The following is a 22,138-nucleotide window of genomic DNA, read 5'->3' on the forward strand; positions in this document are numbered from 1 at the left end:
AGGTGTGGAGACCTCCAGCGTGTCTGTGCTACAGGACACTGACCGTGAGCAGGTGAACCTGCTGTATTGTATGGACTAGTTATGTTCTATTTTGTTACTTTGTGCTGGACAAGGTTGTCTTTTGTTTACTTTGCAAGTGCGGTTTATGAGGTCTGAATAAACTTGCCTTGGACATTTTTAAAGAAACAGTATCCTGTGCCTACCTCTAACGCGGCTGAGTACAATTCTCTACAGTATATATATGTATTAATATTATCTTTTAGTTTTTCCTCACGTTCACCTTTTCCCCCTCCCCAACCCTCCCGTCCACACCTCTCCCCTCCTTTTTTCCTTCCCTTCCCCTTTATTAATTGTTCACATGTCCCTGAAATTTTATTATTTTATACATTTTTTTTCTTTTATATATATTTTTCACCCTTTATTTATTGTTCACATGTCACTGTATTTTTATATATTTATATAAACATATTCACTATTGATTTTCACGATTTCGATATATGTATTAAAGGGGTTTTCCCACAAACAGAAGTAATTGTAATGAATGGCTGTGTCTGATGGTGTGCAGAACATGGTCTGATCATACCACATCTCCTGGGCAGGGGAGGAAGCAAAGGAGTATACAGACATTACAGCAGGGAATAACAGAGGATTCATTTTGTGAGGGACAATATTGTATAAATCAGGCAGTGAAATGTTTTACCTCAGAAAATGAATTCTCTGTGATCCCCGGCTGTAATGTCTGTATTGTCTTTTGCTCCCCCCCTGCCCAGGAGCTGTGGTATGTTCCGTACAGGGTCAGACACAGACAATGATTCAAATGAACTTTTGTTTGTGGGAAAACCCCTTTAATAATGACTTAGTATTTATTCCCCCTTTTTCTCCATCTATTATAATGGTTATTTTTAGTCTAATTCATTAATCTTTGTATTGTATATGGGGACTAATATCCGTATGATATACAGTATATATTATTTATTTATTACCTGATCACACATAATAATTTATGATATTCTTTATATTCTTATATACATGTAACACTCACTACCCCCTATTCCTGTGTATTGCTGTAATATATAACCTATACTCGTTATCCATCATTATAAATTAAGAAGATTTTCCACTTTATCCGATATATCCACACTCAATCAGTAGATTAGATGTCTGCTGAAGAGGCGATACGCATGAACGTCTCCACGTCATCCTCCCCGACTGTGTCTATATGTGCCCCGTGACCCCCGATCATGTGTCTCCATCACGTGATCGCAGCGTCACAGGTCACATGTCGCCGTAGTTGCCTCGTAGCGTTGGTGCGCGTTGTGTATCGCGCCGCGCCTCCTCAGCACCCATTGGTTGGTGGAGACATACCTCCATCCTGATTGGCTATAGTTGGCCATTTAACTCTTAGCTCTTTCCGAATGATGCCACCCCCTGACGAAGACAAGAAGCCGAAACATACGTCGGGTGGACGCCATTCAGGAGTGGGATCTGCATCTGCTATAGCGTGAGTACAATGCACATGTGGTCACCTTTTTTAAAAATGCTTAAAGTGGATACAAATACATATCTGTCAACAGCACATATGCCCAAGTCAGTGCACTACTCTCTACAGGATTCACACCGACATCCAAATAATAAGGGACCAGCCCTTGTATATATACATACACAGGTGCATCTCACTAAATTAGAATATCATCAAAAAGTTACTTTATTTCAGTTCTTCAATACAAAAAAGTGAAACTCGTATAGCCATAATCATCAGCATTAACAGAAATAAACAATAGATCACTCTGTAATGACTCTATATAATATATGAGGTTCACTTTTTGCATTGAAGAGCTGAAATAAATTAACTTTTTGATGATATTCTAATTTAGTGAGAAACACCTGTATTTGTTCACATATGAGATATATAATTTATGTATATTTATACTTTGGAGGCACTTCTGTGGCGCCCCTGAGGGTTCGACCGCCACAGGAATGCTGCATTTCTTTAGTGGAGTGTAGTGTTCCTCCTCCGAGGTAAGGCCAGTGTGATAGTTGTGACCTAACCTTTTGCATCCAACACCACACTTCTCCACCAGAGGGAGCTAGTATGCACTAGGTGCTGCTCCCCTGGTTACAGGGAGACTGGGGAACACAAAGTGGTTGGAACCAGTTAGTGGGTGAGGGTGGAGGACTTACAAGTTAGTTACACTTTAGATCTAATATTTAATGAAAAGCCATTTTTGATCTTAGTCCTTTTCTGCTAGTCGTTCGTTGGTCCTGGTTAGTCAAGTCCTAGTGGTCGTACTGTGCTGTCAAACTACTACGTGTTAATGTGACTTCCCTCCGGGAGCACAGATCCTGTGTGGGCCTGCACCGGCATGGGACACAGCCCTTGTACCCTGGCCTTGGGACGAGAGGTAGGTTGCAGACAAGGAATGTCTCAACCCGGCCAAGGACCAGGATCAAGAAGGCCCAGGAGCTGTAGAGTGTGGCTCCCCAGCAAATGGGTCCCGGGGAGGATGCAGACGGAGCGGAGTACGCCACCTGTCCTCGCCTACCTGATCTATTCAGAGGGATTCTGGCTGCATGAGGAGTACCGACCCCCGACCTTGTACTCTATGTCCTGGACAGGAAAGCCCGGTTAGGCCCTGAGGATCCCACCGGGCATCGGATGGAGAAGAATTGCCACCCGTGCCCTAATCCTGAGAGGAGCTCAGATGGAGACTCGGCCTAGCTACACACGCACAGACGGGAAAGGGTGAAGTCTGTAGTGCAGGAACACTCTGGTGTAGGGTCGCTACCAAACACTGGACTTTCTCGGAGGTAGTCGGACCCCCGTCCCTGGTGGCCGCAGGACTCCGCGGGGAGCAGGGAGTCGCCTTCCCGCTGTCATCTCTAAGTGAGTAAAGCCTTGGAAGTTCACCCCTATGGCCTCCGGACTGTTCATTATGCGCCATACCATGCAACGCGGTGCCCGTACTCCTCGCACTACTACCCCCCTTCCATCCTGTCTGCCTGCCCTGAGGCCCTGCTCCGCCTGTGGGGAGCAGTGAGAACTTTGGCCGCCATGACACCGTGCCTCAGCGGACTGTTGCGGCGCTGGTGACCCTTCACCAGACACCACAGGTGGCGTAGTCGTTAATCAGCCACTCAAGCAGGACTAGCCCACACCATCTCTTTCTAATGTGACGGCCCTGAGCACGGGTCGGGCCCGGGCCACGGCTGCATCCCACCTCTCCATCACAGGGCCTGACACCGAGTCCCCCAACACCCAGGGTAAAACACGGGCTTCTCTGAGTAGAGGCGTCACACTTGCACTTTATGTAAAGTTTATAATTAAACAATCATATGTACAGATATATCTAGCTAATGATATGTATATATATTTTTATATACTGGATTAATTTGTGGCTTGATTCTCTGTATTATCCCTTTGCTGTTCTAATCATGATCCATTCCCACTGGTGTTAATTGTAATTCCTGTCTCGACGTCCCCTTTGCGTATAGTTTTTAATTCCCCCCTTTTTCTGCATTTCCTCCTCTTCCACCTGGTTATCAATATAATAATTATTAGCATCACCCACATGCCTGGACTCTTCTGGTCGATGTCTCCTTTCTGCTATATACTAGAGTGGTATACTATGTGCACAGATACATGGAGTGCCATATACTTCTCAGGAGGTGCGCAGCGTCCACCTCCTCACCGCACAGGCCCACAAGCTCCTCTCCGGCAGGAAGAAGATGCATTCAGGCGGCTCCTACCACTGCAGCAGACGGCAGTGCACAAGTATACAGGGTGCAGTGTGGATGTGTCTGCACCACTGGGATGTGGCCGACCTGCATGTATACATATGCCCCTCTGCAGGGGGGACTGGCCCACCGGAGGATTGGGAAAACCCCCGGGTCCCGATGGCCCCGCCCCCTACCCCCTGAACAGAGGGCCCCCCCCCCGCGGTTCGCAGCACTGCCGATATGATTAGTGATGGGCCCTCTGCCTCCTCTGCGCAGCGCGACACTGCCGGCGCGTGCGCAGGAGGTCAGTCTCAGGGTGATGACGTCATTGCCCTGGGACTGCTTCCTGTGCGCGCTGTGGAGTACGGACCCTGCGTCGCTCCAGGCAGCGGCTGCAGCTCATCTCGACGCGTGAGTATGAAACGGGGAGGGGGAGGGAGGAAGGGATAGGGGGGAGGGGTGACTGGGAGGACCCCTGGCCGAGGCTGGCAGTAAATACTACTGGGCAATGGGCATGATTATCATCAGGAAAACATGGTCGGCGGCTGGAGGCCAGCTGAGCGCTTCTCTGACAACTGGGTTCTAGTGTTATTCTGTGCCTGCTCATCTCTGTCAGCAGGCATATTTGTCTAATGGCAAAGATGTAGCTGAGCTGGAGACAGAAGATCCGTGGATTACGTCAGAGCAAGGGTTTTGTTTTTAATTAAAGATGGAGTCCCTACATGTGTTTTGTGTTTTATTTTTATTAAAAAAAAAATTCTGTGTTGTGTTTTTTCTGTTTACTAGAAATTCATGGTGGCCATGTCTAGTTTGGCGTGATGCCATGAATCGCAGGCTTAGTGCCAGCTGATAATACAAAGCTGGTACTAGCTCCATTATTACCCAGCGTGCCACCCCCCACCAGGGCCGTTGGAAGAGCCGGATAAAGTGCCTGGAAATGGCGCTACGATGAATGCGCCAATTCCAGGGGTGGCTGCGGGCTGCCGTTTTCAGCGTGGGGGGCCCAGAATGCTTGGGCCTTACCATGCTGAGAATCCCAGCCCCCAGCCCCCCCGATCAAAATATGGCGGGAGCCCACGCATTTTTTTTTTTAAATAAAAAAAACATTGGGCTTTCCTGACTTTTGATCGCCAGTCAAGGTAAAACCAGGCAGATAAAGCAGACAGCTACGGGCTGCCACCTCTATCTGCGCTGAGAATCAAAATTTCTGCAGAGCGCTATGTCATTTTTGTTTTATTATTTATTTATTTTCACACTTCTATATGTGTGACAGTCCCAACAGCCAATCACAGACGCTGACACAGAGAATGGGCGTCTGTGATTGGCTGCTTGAGTAACCTGAAAGCAGCCCATACATAGTACCATACTAGAATGTATGGGCTGATTGTTCATTACTCAAACAGCCAATCACAGAAGCCCATCCTCTTTGACAGCATCTGCAATTGGCTGTTGGGTCTGTCACATATAGAAGTGTGAAAAGAAATTTTTAAAAATGAATTTTTGATTCTCACCGCAGATAAAGCAGACAGCTACGTACTGCCACCCCCAGCTGCCTGGCTTTACCTTGGCTGGCGATCAAAAGACAGAGAAGCCGAATATTTGTTTTAAACTACTTAACTTTTTTTTTTCCCGCCATATGTTGATCGCCAGCCAGATAAAACCAGGCAGCTGGGGGCTGGGATTCGCAGCATGGTAAGGCCCAAGCGTTCTTGGCCCTCCACGCTGAAAATCGCAGCCCACAGCCACCCTTGAAAATGGCACATTCATCATAGCACCATTTCCAGGTGCTTTACCCGGCTCTTCCAGCGGCCCTGGTGGTGAGTGTCACCCTGGGTAATAATAGGGTTAGTACCAGGCCAGCTTTGCCTTATCAGCCGGTACTAAGCCCGAAATTCATGGTTTCACGCCAAATTAGACATAGCCACCATCAATTTCTAGTAAACAGAAAAAAAAAAAGACAGAATTTTTTTTTTTTTTTATTAAAAATAAAACACATTTAGGGACTCCACCTTTAATAAAGAAAAATCCTCACTCCCAACGTAATCCATAGGTCTTCTGTCTTCATCTCTCTTAGATCTTTGCCATCAGACAAATATGTCTGCTGACAGATGAGCAGGCACAGAATGACACTGGAGCACTGTTACTGTGTAGTACAGTGCTATGTTTCTTTTTTTGTCATTTCATGCAGTGTAGAAATCTTGGGAAAAGTGTGGATTGTGCTCTGGAAGTGATCAGTTATAGCTAACTATGTTATTTTCTGCAGAGATAAGTACTGTATAGAAGATGTGATATATCGGTCTGCAGTTAAAGAACTTCACCTAGAGACATCACTGGTGAGTATGTGTATTACCTATACGCACACACACTGACACTATATACAGAGCTCCTGTGCATAATGACACTGGTGATCACTCTATTACCTGTACACTGACACTATATACAGAGCTCCTATGCATAATGTCACTGGTGATCACTGTATTACCTGTACACTGACACTATATACAGAGCTCCTGTGTATAATGTCACTGGTGAACACTGTATTACCTGTACACTGACACCAAACACAGAGCTCCTGTGTATAATGTCACTGATGATCCCTGTATTACCTGTACACTGACACTATATACAGACCTCCTATGCATAATGTCACTGGTGATCACTATATTACCTGTACACTGACACTATATACAGAGCTTCTGTGTATGTCACTGGTGATCACTGTATTACCTCTACACTGACACTATACACAGAGCTCCTGTGTATAATGTCACTGATAATCTCTACATTATCTGTACACTGACTCTATATACAGAGCTCCTGTGTATAATGTCACTGGTGATCACTATATTACCTGTACACTGACACTATATACAGAGCTCCTGTGTATAATGTCACTGATAATCTTTGCAGTATCTGTACACTGACTCTATATACAGAGTTTTTTTACATTTTCATTATCATTCACTATCTGGTGCCATTATGTGCCATGGTCATGGCGTGGCGGTATTCGTCCCTTGTATGTGTTATTATTCAGACAGTCACTATTTTGTGGTAATATGTGGTCTTCTCATGGTGTGGCAGTATATATACCTTGTACTTGGTAGTATTTGATCACTATGTGGTGGTATGTGTTCTGGTCATGGTGTGGCGGTATGTCTCTCTTCTATATGGTATTATTAGTCTAGGTATAGTGGATTGTTGTCAGTCATTTGTTTTTTCGGATATTAAGAATGGGAACATTCTTTATTTGCAATACATATTAAATACTTGGATGTTTAACCTCTCCCTGTGTTGTGACTACTACACAGCAGCAGAGATTTATTGGTTAATAAAGTTGATTCATTTTGAAAGAGTTTGTGGACTTATGTTATTCCTATATACGGTAACTGCATGGTGCTGGTGGGCCCCAAGATTGATTTTTTCCTGGTGGGCCCCAGGTACTCCAGTCCGGCGCTGGTCCCAGTTACCTCCTCATCTGTCCTGCTGCCGGCTGGGAGTCCTGTACAGTGCAGCATGTAGTGTGATGTGAATGCCACACTATGGAGATGCTGCTCCTACTACTGCCAAGTGAGGATCTCACCTCCCCAGTATGGTGCCCTCAGGATCTCCCACAGGGCATCACAGGCCTTAGTATGAAGCAATTCCACAAGTCTTCTAGTATTGCTTCATACTAAGGCCTGTGATGCCCTGTGGGAGCTCCCTGAGGGCACCATACTGTGGAGCTGAGAGCCTCACCTCATAGGGCCCCATGATCTCTATGTACGATCCCTGACTGGGCCCCATGATCTCTATGTACACCGCTGACTGGGCCCCATGATCTCTATGTACGCCGCTGACTGGGCCCCATGATCTCTATGTAAGCCGCTGACTGGGCCCCATGATCTCTATGTACGCCGCTGACTGGGCCCCATGATCTCTATGTACACCGCTGACTGGGCCCCATGATCTCTATGTATGCCGCTGACTGGGCCCCATGATCTCTATGTACGCCGCTGACTGGGCCTCATGATCTCTATCTACACCCCTAACCTGATTGGCCCCATGATCTCTATGTACGCCGCTGACTGGGCCCCATGATCTCTATGTACGCCGCTGACTGGGCCCCATGATCTCTATGTACACCCCTAACCTGATTGGCCCCATGATTTCTGTATACGCCCCTGACTGGGCCACATGATTTCGATGTACGATCCCTGACTGGGACCCATAATCTCTGATCTCTCATGATTTTTTTTTTTATTAAAGATGGAGTCCCTAAATGTATTTTGTGTTTTATTTTTACTGTGTAGTGCGGCACTATGTTGCATTTTGTCATTTCATGCAGTGTAGAAATCTTCGGAAAAGTGTGGCTTGTGCTCTGGAAGTGATCAGTTATAGCTAACTATGTTATTTTCTGCAGAGATAAGTCCTGCATAGAAGATGTGATATATCGGTCTGCAGATAAAGAACTTCACCTAGAGACATCACTGGTGAGTATGTGTATTACCTATACACACACACACTGACACTATATACAGAGCTCCTGTGTATAATGTCACTGGTGATCACTATATTACCTGTACACTGACACTATATACAGAGCTCCTGTGCATAATGTCACTGGTGATCACTGTATTACCTGTACACTGACACTATATACAGAGCTCCTGTGTATAATGTCACTGGTGAACACTGTATTACCTGTACACTATATACAGAGCTCCTGTGTATAATATCAATGGTGATCATTGCATTACCTGTACACTGACACTATATACAGAGCTTCTGTGTATAATGTCACTGGTGATGACTGTATAACCTGTACACTATATACAGAGCTCCTGTGCATAATGTCACTGGTGATCACTGTATAACCTGTACACTGACCCAATATACTGAGCTTTTTTACATTTTTATTATTTTAGCATTATTTGTCACTATGTGGTGGCATTATGTGCTTTGGTCATGACGTGACGATATTTGTCCCTTGTATGTGGTATTATTCAGTCACTATGTGGTGGTAATATGTGGTCTCATGGTGTGTCAGTATTTATACCTTGTATCTGGTAGCATTTGATCACTATGTGGTGGTATTATGTGCTTTGGTCATGGTGTGGCGGTATTTGTGCCTTGTATGTGGTATTATTTGGGCACTATGTGGTGGTAATATGTGATCTGGTCACGGTGTGGTGGTATTTCTGCCTTCTATCTGGTAATATTGGTCTTGGTAGAGTGGATTGTGGTTGGTCATTTGTTTTATCTGATATCAATAAGGGGAAACCTCTTTATTTCCAATAGATATTAAATACTTAGATGTTTAACCCCTCCCTGCCCTGTGACTATTACACAGCAGCAGAGATGCAGTTACAGAGGTTCACCAGAGAAAGCAAGTTGGCATTTGGTGAGATTTTCACCTCTCTATTTATAAGACAAAACCAGGAGTGGGTGAGAAATGCATAAAACATGACCTCGGATTGCTCCACTCCTGGTTTTGTCTTATAAATACAGAGGTAAAAATCTCACCAAATACTCAAAGTGCCGCAATCTTCTGACAGTGCGGATTCCACCAATAAATAAGTGATCACCTTCCCAACCTGTGCATCGCTGAGAACTTGTTTTCACCAATAAAAACCCTTTAATGCAAACTACAGTAATTGTACATCGCAGTTCTGGTGAGCGCACAGTGATGGGCAGGAGCCGCCAGTATAATGGGTATAACGGCTAACAGGTATTTGCTAATAGCTGAAGGGTGGGCCCGGGTGGGTGGGCCCCTGGAGTCAATGTCCCTGGTGGGCCCCAGACACCCCAGTCCGGCTCTGCCCCCGCCCCAGCCCGCCCCTGATTTGTCACGCACGGACCCGAAGCGACTGTGCACTGCAATACACACATCCTGTTGAAATTTCTGCTGGCGTTTACAAGTCCCAACCCCCCCTGGGCCCGGTCGCAGTGACTGCCACTGCGACCGCGGACATTACGCCCCTGGCTACGTGAATCATATGTCCCATTTTGGTGCTCCTCACCATTTGCATGGCACAGTCATGCATGCTTCTCTATCACCATAGCATGCTGCAAACAATCAGGATGGCTTCTGCTACTTCTCTATATAAAAAGATAGTACATCTGTATTTCTATGATACGTAGAGTGGATGGAAATCATACATCTTGCTAATATTTATTATATTACATTCATCTGATGCTCTGTAGTAACAATGTAAATTAAATTGGCGACTTAGTGCAGTTCTATTACTATTAGTAAATGTGGCACCTTGTGTTCCACAGAATATCTGAATATTACCTGAATATTTAATCTCAGCTAATGTTCATTTATCTCTTAAATATCATTGGTCAGATGCTGATCACATGACCAGTGGTGGTGCATGCATGATGATTCCATATGAAGTGCACTGAGTGACAGTTGTAAGTGACAGTTGGAATTGACCAACAACAGTGGAGGAGATGTCGGCTAAATCTAAGCAAAGCAATAATATGGATATAAAAGAGGAGGAGATTGTGGTGAACAGAGAAAGAGTGAAGACACGAAGACCTTCCCATGACACATCTGATGATGAGAGGAAGTCTTCAGTCAACAGGACAAAACCACCAGTCCAGAAGAAAGAAGTAGAGGAGAACGTGGTGAGGAGAGAAGCAGCGAAGAGACTAAGACCTTCCCATGACACATCTGATGATGAGAGGAAGTCTTCAGTCATCAGGACAAAACAACCAGTCCAGAAGAAAGAAGTAGAGGAGAACGTGGTGAGGAGAGAAGGAGCGAAGAGACTAAGACCTTCCCATGACACATCTGATGATGAGAGGAAGTCTTCAGTCAACAGGACAAAACAACCAGTCCAGAAGAAAGAAGAAGTGGAAGAAAAGGAGAAGGTAGAAAGTCAGAAGATGGGAGCCAAGAAGAGAGGAGCCATCTTCATCTCATCAGGGGACAAAAAGGAGAAGAAAAGAAGAAGGATTACATTAGGACAGAAACCCATGGATCTAAAGCAGAAGGCTGAAGAAGCTGCAGGAAGCAGCGGTGTTCGGCCAACCGGCTCCAAAAGCACAGTCTCTGATACCATCAAGAGGAGATTATTATTCCATCAAGTGCTTGGCCGGGGATGCTATGGAACGGTCCTGCTGGCGGAAGATTCATCTACCCGCAAACATTTTGCTGTTAAGATCATCGGCAAAAGAGCCCTGCTTGCTGACGGTGATGAGCGTGTGATGGTGGAGCGACGGGTTTTACAGCTGGCATCTGGGAGCCCCTTCCTTGTCCACGCAGACTTTGCATTCCAGACCAAGGTAGAGTATTGATTGCTCGATATTAGGAAATGTCACACGTACCACACACTGCTCTGCCTCATGGACCTCACTGATATCATCTTACATTTCAATATAGCATGTCCCAAGGTAACCGCAGACAATAAGATGAATGTGATGACTATACACATGGGATATTGTGGCCCCTACTGTAATCAATAACATTTATGGCGGGGCTTGGTACATTGGGAATCATTTATTAAAACAGCCTTTTTACTTATCCCAGCCAATCACAGAACAGCTTTTACTTTTCCAGGTCCGTTAAAACAACCTTAGCTGAGCTCTAATTGGTTAGTATGGGCTACTAGTTTTCTAGTGAGCAGATTTATTAATGAGGCCCAATGTACCCCGCTGTATAAATGATTGAAAATATTAGATGTCATCATTGAGGTCAATGAACTGTAGAAAATCACTTGCCCGGACCTCATGTGTCTAATTGGGTGACTGGTAATATCTGTATAATTTACAGCATTAGCTGGGCATTATCTTGTGTGTAGGCATCATCGCCATGTAGTAGTCTCTAGCTCATTTCTTTGACACTGTAGAATTTTACATATTATTATCTTGTATAGACATGGGATTTCAGAATAGATTAAATGTATTTGTTATTTTTTGTTATTTCCTGGATGACATTGTATTTTGTGTATACCATGTGGGGGACCCTGTGTACACTATATGTCAGGGCTATTGACTTTTGTGCACTTTATATACAATTTGAGAATGTGTTAATATTTTTGTATACAAGTATTATCTGTATCTTAAAGGGTTTTTTAATTAATGTTGGGACATTTTTATGCACGTGCATCTACTTGTTTTTCATTGCCATGTTTTCTATGTATAAATATACTGGAATAAAGTACAAAATCCACTGTCTTGGAGTGAAATTTCTTCTAACCTCACCAACTAATGAAAAAGATGGTATCATATTGACCAGGGGCGAGGTGGGCCAGAGGGGCACATGCCCTCCAGGCCGGTGGCCAAGCAGCTGCTTCTTTACAGACTGCAGGGCGGCCCTGTATCTTTCATTGTGTACATGTGCCAGCTGGGCATCTGCAGCCCAGAACAGCCGGCACAGGCCACGTTCTTATGCCTGCCGGAGAGAAGCTTCAGCCGCTGAGCAGTACGAGAGGGCAGACATCTTTGATTCTTGTAAGGCCACGACCCCACTATCAGTATTCGGTCAGTATTTTTTCACAGGAGTGGGAGACAAAACCAGGAGTTGGTGATAAATGCAGAATTGGTGACTTGTTTCTATTATACCTTTTCTCTGATTGTTACTGACCTGGTTTTGGTTCCCACTCCTGAGAAAATATACTGACCAAATACTGATAGTGGGGCCGTGGCCTTAGCCTGAGCTCCGGATAGTGGTCAGGACAGGAGATTTATACTTTTTGTAGAGTGTGGAAGTGGCAGGATGCTGCTCACCTCCTGACAAGTCCAGGGCCAGATCCTGAATGTTATCTATGGTCGCTCTGCTGAGGATCAGAAAGATTTATTGTAGCAGATGGACCCTTCAAGCAGGTTGGGGTCGTGCTGTCAGTGTGAGATCATCGGCTCTCGATCTGTATGAATGTTCAAATCACATCGGACCTGAGATCGAGACACTTCAGACCTTACTATACAGACCCCTGCCCCAGACTGATCCTGCACCAGCTACAGGGCCAGAGCCGGCATAACCACCCATTGCACCAGGGCAAGTGCCAGGGCCCTGGGCAAGAGGGGGGGGGCCCACTCACAGTTGGGGACACTGGAACGCTATTGGGCCTGTGAGTTGGGGGGGCCCAGTGTAACCCCCCCGTGCTTTACGGTGTTTGAAATACTCACCTCTCGTCATACCCTGCTGGCCGCAGGTCCAGTCTCCTCTGCGTCTTCTGACTCTGTCACGTCTCAGTGTTGAAGAGACAGGACCTGTAGCCAGCAGGGTATGAGGAGAGGTGAGTATTTTATTTATTTTTTATGTATGGAGCCCATTCTCTATGGAGCATTATATGGGGCCCATTCTCTATGGAGCATTATATGGGGCCCATTATTCTGCATGGAGTAATATATGGGGTCAATTATGGTGTAATGAGCATTATATGGGGTTCATTATTGTGTATAGAGCATTATATGGGGCCTATTATTCTTTATGGAACATTATATGGGGTCCATTATTCAGTATGGAGCCCATTCTGTATAGAGGACTATGTGGTGCCCATAATACTGTATGGAGTACTATGTAGTGCCCATAATACTGTATGGAGGACTATGTAGTGTCCATAATACTGTATGGAGGACTATGTGGTGCCGATAATACTGTATGGAGTACTATGTAGTGCCCATAATACTGTATGGAGGACTATGTGGTCCCCATAATACTGTATGGAGGACTATGTGGTCCCCATAATACTGTATGGAGGACTATAATGTACAGTCTAAAATGAAAACTTTTGAATCCCCCCTTGACACGCCCCATGCACTGTGAGGATTCGCCGGTTTCTGAGCTATTATAGAATTTACAATAGATATCACTCATGTAATGTAAGAAGTACCGTATTTTTCGGACTATAAGATGCACCAGACCATAAGATGCACCTAGGTTTTAGAGGAGGAAAATAAAAAAATAAAAATTTAAGCCAAAAATGTGTTCATGATGCACTTTTAAGGGGGAGGGGGTCTTCTGCTGACACTGGTATAGGGGTAATGTCCCCCAATTCTGACAATATCCCCCATCCTGGTATATATGCCCCCCTCCTTCCTTTTATACGTGGTCCCCATCGTGGTATGCATGGAACCCCTCATCCCTATCCCGGTATGCATGGCACCCCTCATCCCTATCCCGGTATGCATGGCACCCCTCATCCCTGTCCCGATATGCATGGCACCCCTCATCTCTGTCCCGGTATGCATGGCTCCCCTCATCCCTGTCCCGGTATGCATGGCTCCCCTCATCCCTGTCCCGGTATGCATGGCACCCCTCATCCCTGCTCCAGTATGCATGGCACCCCTCATCCCTGCCCCAGTATGCATGGCACCCCTCATCCCTGTCCCTGTATGCATGGCACCCCTCATCCCTGTCCCGGTATGCATGGCACCCCTCATCCTTATCCTGGTATAGTGGTATGCATGGCACCCCTCATCGCTGTCCTGGTATGTATGGCACCTCTAATCCCCATCATGCTGCACATGGCCCCCTCAACGTTACCCTGGTATGTATGGCCCCCTCAGCATTACCCTGGTATGTATGGCCCCCTCAGCGTTACCCTGGTATGTATGGCCCCCTCAGCGTTACCCTGGTATGTATTGCCCCCTCTTCCTTATCCTGGTATGCATGGTCCCCCTAATCCCTATCATGCTGCACATAAAAGAAAATAAACACTGATACTCACCTTTCTTCTCTCCTCCAGCGCCGCGTCCTGTCTGCCCGTACTGATCTCTCCATGTGAGCCGCGCATGACATCACTGCCATGCGTGGCTCACAAGGAGAGATCAGCTGCCAGAAGTCACTGCTCCCCATGCCGGGACTGTGTGCGCTGGGAGCAGTGACTTCACTCTCCTTCATAGCCGGCACACACCGTAGCCGCGCTGCGGCTCCTGCTACTGCCGGGCTATCGCGTGTGCCCGCTTATTAAAGGGCATGAATATTCACCCCCTCACCATGCCCATGGACGTGGAGAGAGGTTGAATATTCATGCCCTTTAACAGCGGGCACAGGCGATTCTGGCAGGAGCCACAGCGCGGCTACACTGTGTGCTGCTAATAAGGAGCATGAATATTCATTTTCTTTAGCAGCGGGGACAGTGTAGGCTGCAGCGGGCGGCTGCTGCCTCCTGTGCCCCGCTCCTCTACCGCTCCCCCCACACTCCACATATATATACCCCCCAACATTTGGACTATAAAACACACCCCCCATTTTCCTCCAAAATTTTGGAGGGAAAAAAGTGCGTCTTATAGTCCGAAAAATACTGTAAGTGAAATCTTTGGCATTGTACTATATCTATATTTCTCTGCCTTATCTGTGCATCATGAATTGTGGTATGTGTTAAAGGGGCCACTGAGACTCTTTTGAGCCTACGAAAACCTGGAGCCGGCCTGTACAGGACATCACAGATTATATCTATACTGCCATCTATACAATGTGATGTCTGGTAGTCGGTGCAGGATCAGTCCAGGGCATATATGATCTAATGTCAGTGCACAATAAAGTACATACTGTACATTGCTGACATACTGTGACTACAGACATCAGATCTTATACAGTATATATATTGCTGTATGTATATACATGTATATGACTGTAGATACCACCAAAATAAAACAATAGGTGCTTATTGACGCTAAAATAAATATTGCAAAAATTAAAAGACAATTCTACAGAGTATAACATTGGAGGACCCCAAGTCACCAACACATGAGTATCACATATATAGAGACAGTAGTGAATATATATATATACTAGATGGTGGCCCGATTCAAACGCATCGGGTATTCTAGAATATGTATGCGGTACACCGGGCGCAATCAGCACAGCGGTGTTTAAATTTGGCGCCAATATCGCTTATTGGTCCCGGCCAGCGACCAGTCAGCGAATTGTATTAGTGAGGACCGGGGAGCGGCGCTGCGGGAGATAACCGGCTGCTCGCAGCAGAAGTATCCCGACCGGCGGCGCCGCTCCCCGGTCCTCCCTTCACACTTGCCGTCGGGAGATCAGCGGCCCTAGCCGCTGATCTCCTGACGGTAGCCGCATGGAGGTCAGCGGCGCCGCCGGTCGGGTACTTCGGCTGCATCGCCGCTGACCTCTGTGAAGAGCGGTGTTTAAATTTGGCGCCAATATCGCTGCTTGGTCGCTGCTGACGGCCGCGAACAATCAGCGATATTGTCGCCAAGTTTAAACACCGTTGTGCTGATTGGTCTCGGCCGCCGGCCCCGACCAATCAGCGATATTGGTGCCAATTTAAACACCGCTGTGCTGATTGGCGCAGAGCAGTGTTTAGACTTGGCGCCAATATAACTGATTGGTCGCCGCCGTCGGCAGCGATCAATCAGCGTCGTATTAGTGTGGGCCCGGGAGCGGCGCTGCTTATGCGGGTACTTCCGCTGCTAGCAGCTGGGAGATGACCGGCTGCTCGCAGCAGAAGCATCCCGACCGGCGGCGCCGCTGCTCCCCGGTCCTCCCTTCACACTTACCATCGGGAGATCAGCGGTCCTAGCCGCTGATCTCCCGACGGTAGCCGCATGGAGGTCAGGGTAGTTCTGCTGCGATCAGCCGAGAGATGACCGGCTAGCGCCGGTCATCTCCCGGCTGCATCGCCGCTGACCTTCGTGCGGCAGATGAGCCGCTAACGGCCGCCATCTTTTTTCTGAAATCCCGCGTCGCTGATTGGCCGCGGCCGGACCAATCAGCGACGGGGGATTTTCTAGACAGACAGACAGACGGGATAAGACAATTATATATATTAGATATATGCCTATAACATGGTTGCCAAAAAAAATCCTAATGATTGCACGCATATGTAGCACAATGTGAATGTTAATCTATATATATAATCGTCTTATCCCGTCTGTCTGTCTGTGTGTCTGTCTGTCCAGGAAATCCCGCGCCGCTCATTGGTCCGCCAGCGGCCAATCAGCGCCGCGGTATTTCTGAAAAAAGATGGCGGCCGTTAGCGGCTCATTTGCGAGACCGAGCTCAGCGGCGATGCAGCCGGGAGATGACCGGCGCGAGGCGCTCATCTCCTGGCCGGTACCAGCTGAAGGAACCCGACCGCCGGACCCATCTGCGGGACTGAGATGCATCCGGGAGATGAGCGGCGCGAGGCGCTCATCTCCCGGCCGGTATCAGCGGAAGGACCGCCGGCGCCGCTGACCTCCATGCGGAAGGGAGGACCGGGGAGCGGTGCTGCGGGTCAGGATACTTCTCCTGCGAGCGCCCGCTATGTCCCGGGTTCTCGCAGCGTAAGTAGCCGCACAAGCAGCGCCGCTCCCCGGTCCTCACCAAGACGATTCGATGATTGGTCGCGGTCTTCGGACCCGACCAATCACTGATCTTAGCGCAAAACTTAAACACCGCTGTGCTGATTGGTCGCCGACGCTGCCTGCGACCAATCACCGATTTGGGCGCCAAATTTAAATATCGGCCGCGGCCAATCAGCACAGCGGTGTTTAAATGTGGAGCCAAGATCGGTGATTAGTCGCGGCCGATATTTAAATTTGGCGCCCAAATCGGTGATTGGTTGCGGTCAGCGTCCGCGACCAATGAGCACAATAGTGTTTAACTTTGGCACCAAAATCAGTGATTGGTCGCGGGCCAAGACAGCGACCAATCACCGATTTGTGCGCCAGATTTAAATAGCGGCCGCGACCAATTGGATGTCAGCGGCGCTGCCTGTGCGGGTACTTCCGCTCCGAGAACCCGGGACATGAGCGGGCGCTCGGAGCAGAAGTATCCGGACCCGCAGCGCCGCTCCCCGGTCCTCCCTTCTCACCCTAGCCGCTGATGTCCCCACAGTATCCGCATGGTGTTACAAAGGTCCGGACATTTGTGTTAAAAATCGCTGATTGGTCGCTGGCGCTGCCCGCGACCAATCACCGATTTGGGCGCCAAATTTAAATATCGGCCGTGACCAATCAGAACAGCGGTGTTTAAGTGTGGAGCCAAGATTGGTGATTGGTCGCGGACGATATTTAAATTTGGCGCCCAAATCGGTGATTGGTCGCGGGCAGCGCCAGCGACCAATCACCGATTTTTAGCATAAATGTCCGGATCTTTGTAACACCATGCGGATACTGTGGGGACATCAGCGGCTAGGGTGTGAAGGGAGGACCGGGGAGCGGCACTGCGGGTCGAGATACTTCTGCTGCGAGCGCCCGCTCATGTCCCGGGTTCTCGCAGCGGAAGTATCCTCACAGGCAGCGCCGCTGACATCCATGCGGCTAGGGTGTGAAGGGAGGACCGGGGAGCGGCGCTGACATCCATTTGGTCGCGGCTTCTATTTAAAAGTGCCGCACAAATCGGTGATTGGTCGCTGTCTTGGCCCGCGACCAATCACGGATCTTGCCGCAAAAGTTAAACACTACGGTGCTGATTGGTCGCGGACGCTATTTAAATGTGGCCCCAAAATCGGTGATTGGTCGCGCCCTACGTCGGCGACCAATCAGCACAGCGGTCTTTAAATGTGGAGCCAAGATCGGTGATTGGTCGCGGCCAATATTTAAATTTGGCGCCCAAATCGGTGATTGGTCGCGGGCAGCGCCAGCGACCAATCAGCGATTTTTAACACAAATGTCCAGACCTTTGTAACACCATGCGGATACTGTGGTGACATCAGCGGCTAGGGTGTGAAGGGAGGACCGGGGAGCGGCTCTGCGGGTCGGGATACTTCTGCTGCGAGCAGTCGCTCATGTCCCGGGTTCTCGCAGCGGAAGTACCCGCACAGGCTGCGGCGCTCCCCAGTCCTCAGTAATACAATTCCGCTCCCCGCTCCTCACCAATACGATTAGCTGATTGGTCGCGTGCGGAGAGCGCGACCAATCAGTGATCTTGGCGCTAAAGTTAAACACCGCTCTGCTGATTGGTCGCAGCTGCTGCCCGCGACCAATCACCGATTTGGGCGCCACGTTTAAATAGCGCCCGCGACCAATCACCGATTTGGGCACCACATTTAAATAGCGGCCGCGACCAATCACTGATCTTGCCGCCACATTTAAACACTGCTGTGCTAATTGGTCACGGACGCCAGCCGCAACCAATCTCGCTGATTGGCGCCAAATTTAAACAACGCTCTGCTGATTGGTCGCGGAGTCCAGCCGCGACCAATCAACGAGATTGGTGCCAAATTTAATCAACGCTCTGCTGATTGATCGCGGTCGCTGGCCGAGATCAATCAGCAGTATTGGCGCAAAATTTAAACACCGCTCTGCTGATTGGTCGCGGTTGTCGGCCGTGACCAGTCAGCAGTATTGGCGCCAAATTTAAACCTCACTCTGCTGATTGGTCGCGGCCGGTGGTTGCGACCAATCTTCGTTTTTTGTGCCAAATTTAAACAACGCTCTGCTGATTGGTCGCGGTCGCTTGCCGCGACCAATTAGCAGTATTGGGGCCAAATTTAAACACCTCTTTGCTGATTGGTCGCGGTCGCGACTAATCAGCGATTTTGGCGCCAAATTTCAACCCCGCTCTGCATCGCTCTGCTGATTGGTCGCGGTCGCCGGCCGCGACCAATCAGCAGTATTGTCGCCAAATTTAAACACCTCTTTGCTGATTGGTCGCGGTCGCGACTAATCAGCGATTTTGGTGCCAAATTTAAACACGCTCTCCAGTCCTCACTACCACGGTTCGCTGATTGGTCGCGACCTCCGCCCGCGACCAATCAGCGCTTTTGGCCCAAAATTTAAACACCGCTTTGCTGATTGGTCGCGGCCGCCATCCGCGACCAATCAGCGATTTTGGCGCCAAATTTAAACAATGCTCTGCATCGCTCTGCTGATTGGTCGCGGTCAGCGGTCGCGACCAATCAGCAGTATTGGCGCCAAATTTAAAAACCGCTCTGCTGATTGGTCGCGACTAATCAGCGATTTTGGTGCCAAATTTAAACACGCTCTCCAGTTCTCACTAACACGGTTCGCTGATTGGTCGCGGCCGCCGCCCGTGACCAATCTCCGATATTGCCGCCAAATTTAAACACCGCTTTGCTAATTGCGCCCGGTCGGCCGCATACATATTCTAGAATACCCGATGCGTTAGAATCGGGCCACCATCTAGTCTATATATAGTTGACAATAACCAATAGGAAATGTAAGTGTTTTTAGAACTACTAAGAAGATAGCTTCTTACACTCACAAGCCCAAGTGAGTACACATATATAGTATATAATATTAAACTCTGTAAAGAATCTCCTATAAAATAATACATTCAAAATGGAGGAGCAGTAGTTACAAGGCAACTTAAATGTCCAAGTGAGTAAATGTGGGATGTGGTCCTATGTGCACCAATGTACCTTTCGTCCTTGCTTCATCAGGGGCCCCCAAAACATCCATTTTGGATGTTTTATTTTATAGGAGATTCCTTATAGAGCTTAATATTAAATACTATATATGTGTACCCACTTGGGCTTGTGAGTCTATTGTGGTATAGCGACAAGCTCGGCTGTATGCGTAGGTAAAACACAAGATACTGTCTCTTTAAATTCTCAGGTTAGTTTATTTAGCAGTCATAAACTACCCTTGAGTCCGTAAATAAAAACACAGCCCATTCAGCTAAAGAGACAAAACAAAATGCTAAACTTTCAGAACTTTCAGCAGAGTCCTTATCTCGGCCAAGGTCTGGCCACTCACAATTAGCTACACACAGGTTCATCACAGCATGTGCTAGCTCCTTCCTAGAACAAAGTTTCCCCAGGTACTGAACACACCTGAGTGTCAGGGCTGACTATTTAAAGCCCAGACACTCCCCTGATTGGAAGGATGGTGGATAACGTTCCACCCTACACTTTCATTATCCACTGAAAACATTCCCTTGTAAATGTGGTTCTATTAACTCTCTCTGCACCTACTTGTGCATGAGAACTTGCATGTTTTCACATCACTGAGTCTAAGAGTCTCAGCGACACATACCTCCCTTCTGACACACTACCAGAGACTTTGTCACACTATGAAGATATCCTTTTAGTAGTTCTACAGACGCTTACATTTCCCCTTAGTTAATGTCAATTATATAGATTAACATTCACATTGTGCTACGTATCTGTGCAATCATTAGGATTTTTTATTTTTGGAAACCATATTATAAATATATATATAATATATATATACAGTACAGACCAAAAGTTTGGACACACCTTCTCATTTAAAGATTTTCTGTATTTTCATGACTATGAAAATTGTGCATTCACATTGCAGGCTTCAAAACTATGAATTAACACATGTGGAATTATATACTTAACAAAAAAAGTGTGAAACAACTGAAAATATGTCTTATATTCTAGGTTCTTCAAAGTAGCCACCTTTTGCTTTGATGACTGCTTTGCATACTCTTGGCATTCTCTTGATGAGTTTCAAGAGGTAGTCACCGGAAATGGTCTTCCAACAATCTTGAAGGAGTTCCCAGAGATGCTTAGCACTTGTTGGCCCTTTTGCCTTCACTCTGCGGTCCAGCTCACCCCAAACCATCTCGATTGGGTTCAGGTCTGGTGACTGTGGAGGCCAGGTCATCTGGCGTATCACCCCATCACTCTCCATCTTGGTCAAATTGCCCTTACACAGCCTGGAGGTGTGTTTGGGGTCATTGTCCTGTTGAAAAATAAATGATGGTCCAACTAAACGCAAACCAGATGGAATAGCATGCCGCTGCAAGATGCTGTGGTAGCCATGCTGGTTCATTATGCCTTCAATTTTGAATAAATCCCGAACAGTGTCACCAGCAAAGCACCCCCACATCATCACACCTCCTCCTCCATGCTTCACGGTGGGAACCAGGCATGTAGAGTCCATCCGTTCACCTTTTCTGTGTCACACAAAGACACGGTGGTTGGAACCAAAGATCTCAAATTTGAACTCATCAGACCAAAGCACAGATTTCCACTGGTCTAATGTCCATTCTTTGTGTTCTTTAGCCCAAACAAGTCTCTTCTGCTTGTTGCCTGTCCTTAGCAGTGGTTTCCTAGCAGTTATTTTACCATGAAGGCCTGCTGCACAAAGTCTCCTCTTAACAGTTGTTGTAGAGATGTGTCTGCTGCTAGAACTCTGTGTGGCGTTGACCTGGTCTCTAATCTGAGCTGCTGTTACCTGCGATTTCTGAGGCTGGTGACTCGGATAAACTTATCCTCAGAAGCAGAGGTGACTCTTGGTCTTCCTTTCCTGGGGCGGTCCTCATGTGAGCCAGTTTCTTTGTAGCGCTTGATGGTTTTTGCAACTGCACTTGGGGACACATTCAAAGTTTGCCCAATTTTTCGGACTGACTGACCTTCATTTCTTAAAATAATGATGGCCACTCGTTTTTCTTTACTTAGCTGCTTTTTTCTTGCCATAATACAAATTCTAACAGTCTATTCAGTAGGATTATCAGCTGTGTATCCACCAGACTTCTGCACAACACAACTGATGGTCCCAACCCCATTTATAAGGCAAAAAATCCCACTTAATAAACCTGACAGGG

The sequence above is a fragment of the Phyllobates terribilis genome, unplaced genomic scaffold (genome assembly GCF_046119375.1).
Source record: "Phyllobates terribilis strain yellow unplaced genomic scaffold, ASM4611937v1 Scaffold_66__1_contigs__length_7565176, whole genome shotgun sequence".
Classification (NCBI taxonomy): Eukaryota; Metazoa; Chordata; class Amphibia; order Anura; family Dendrobatidae; genus Phyllobates; species Phyllobates terribilis.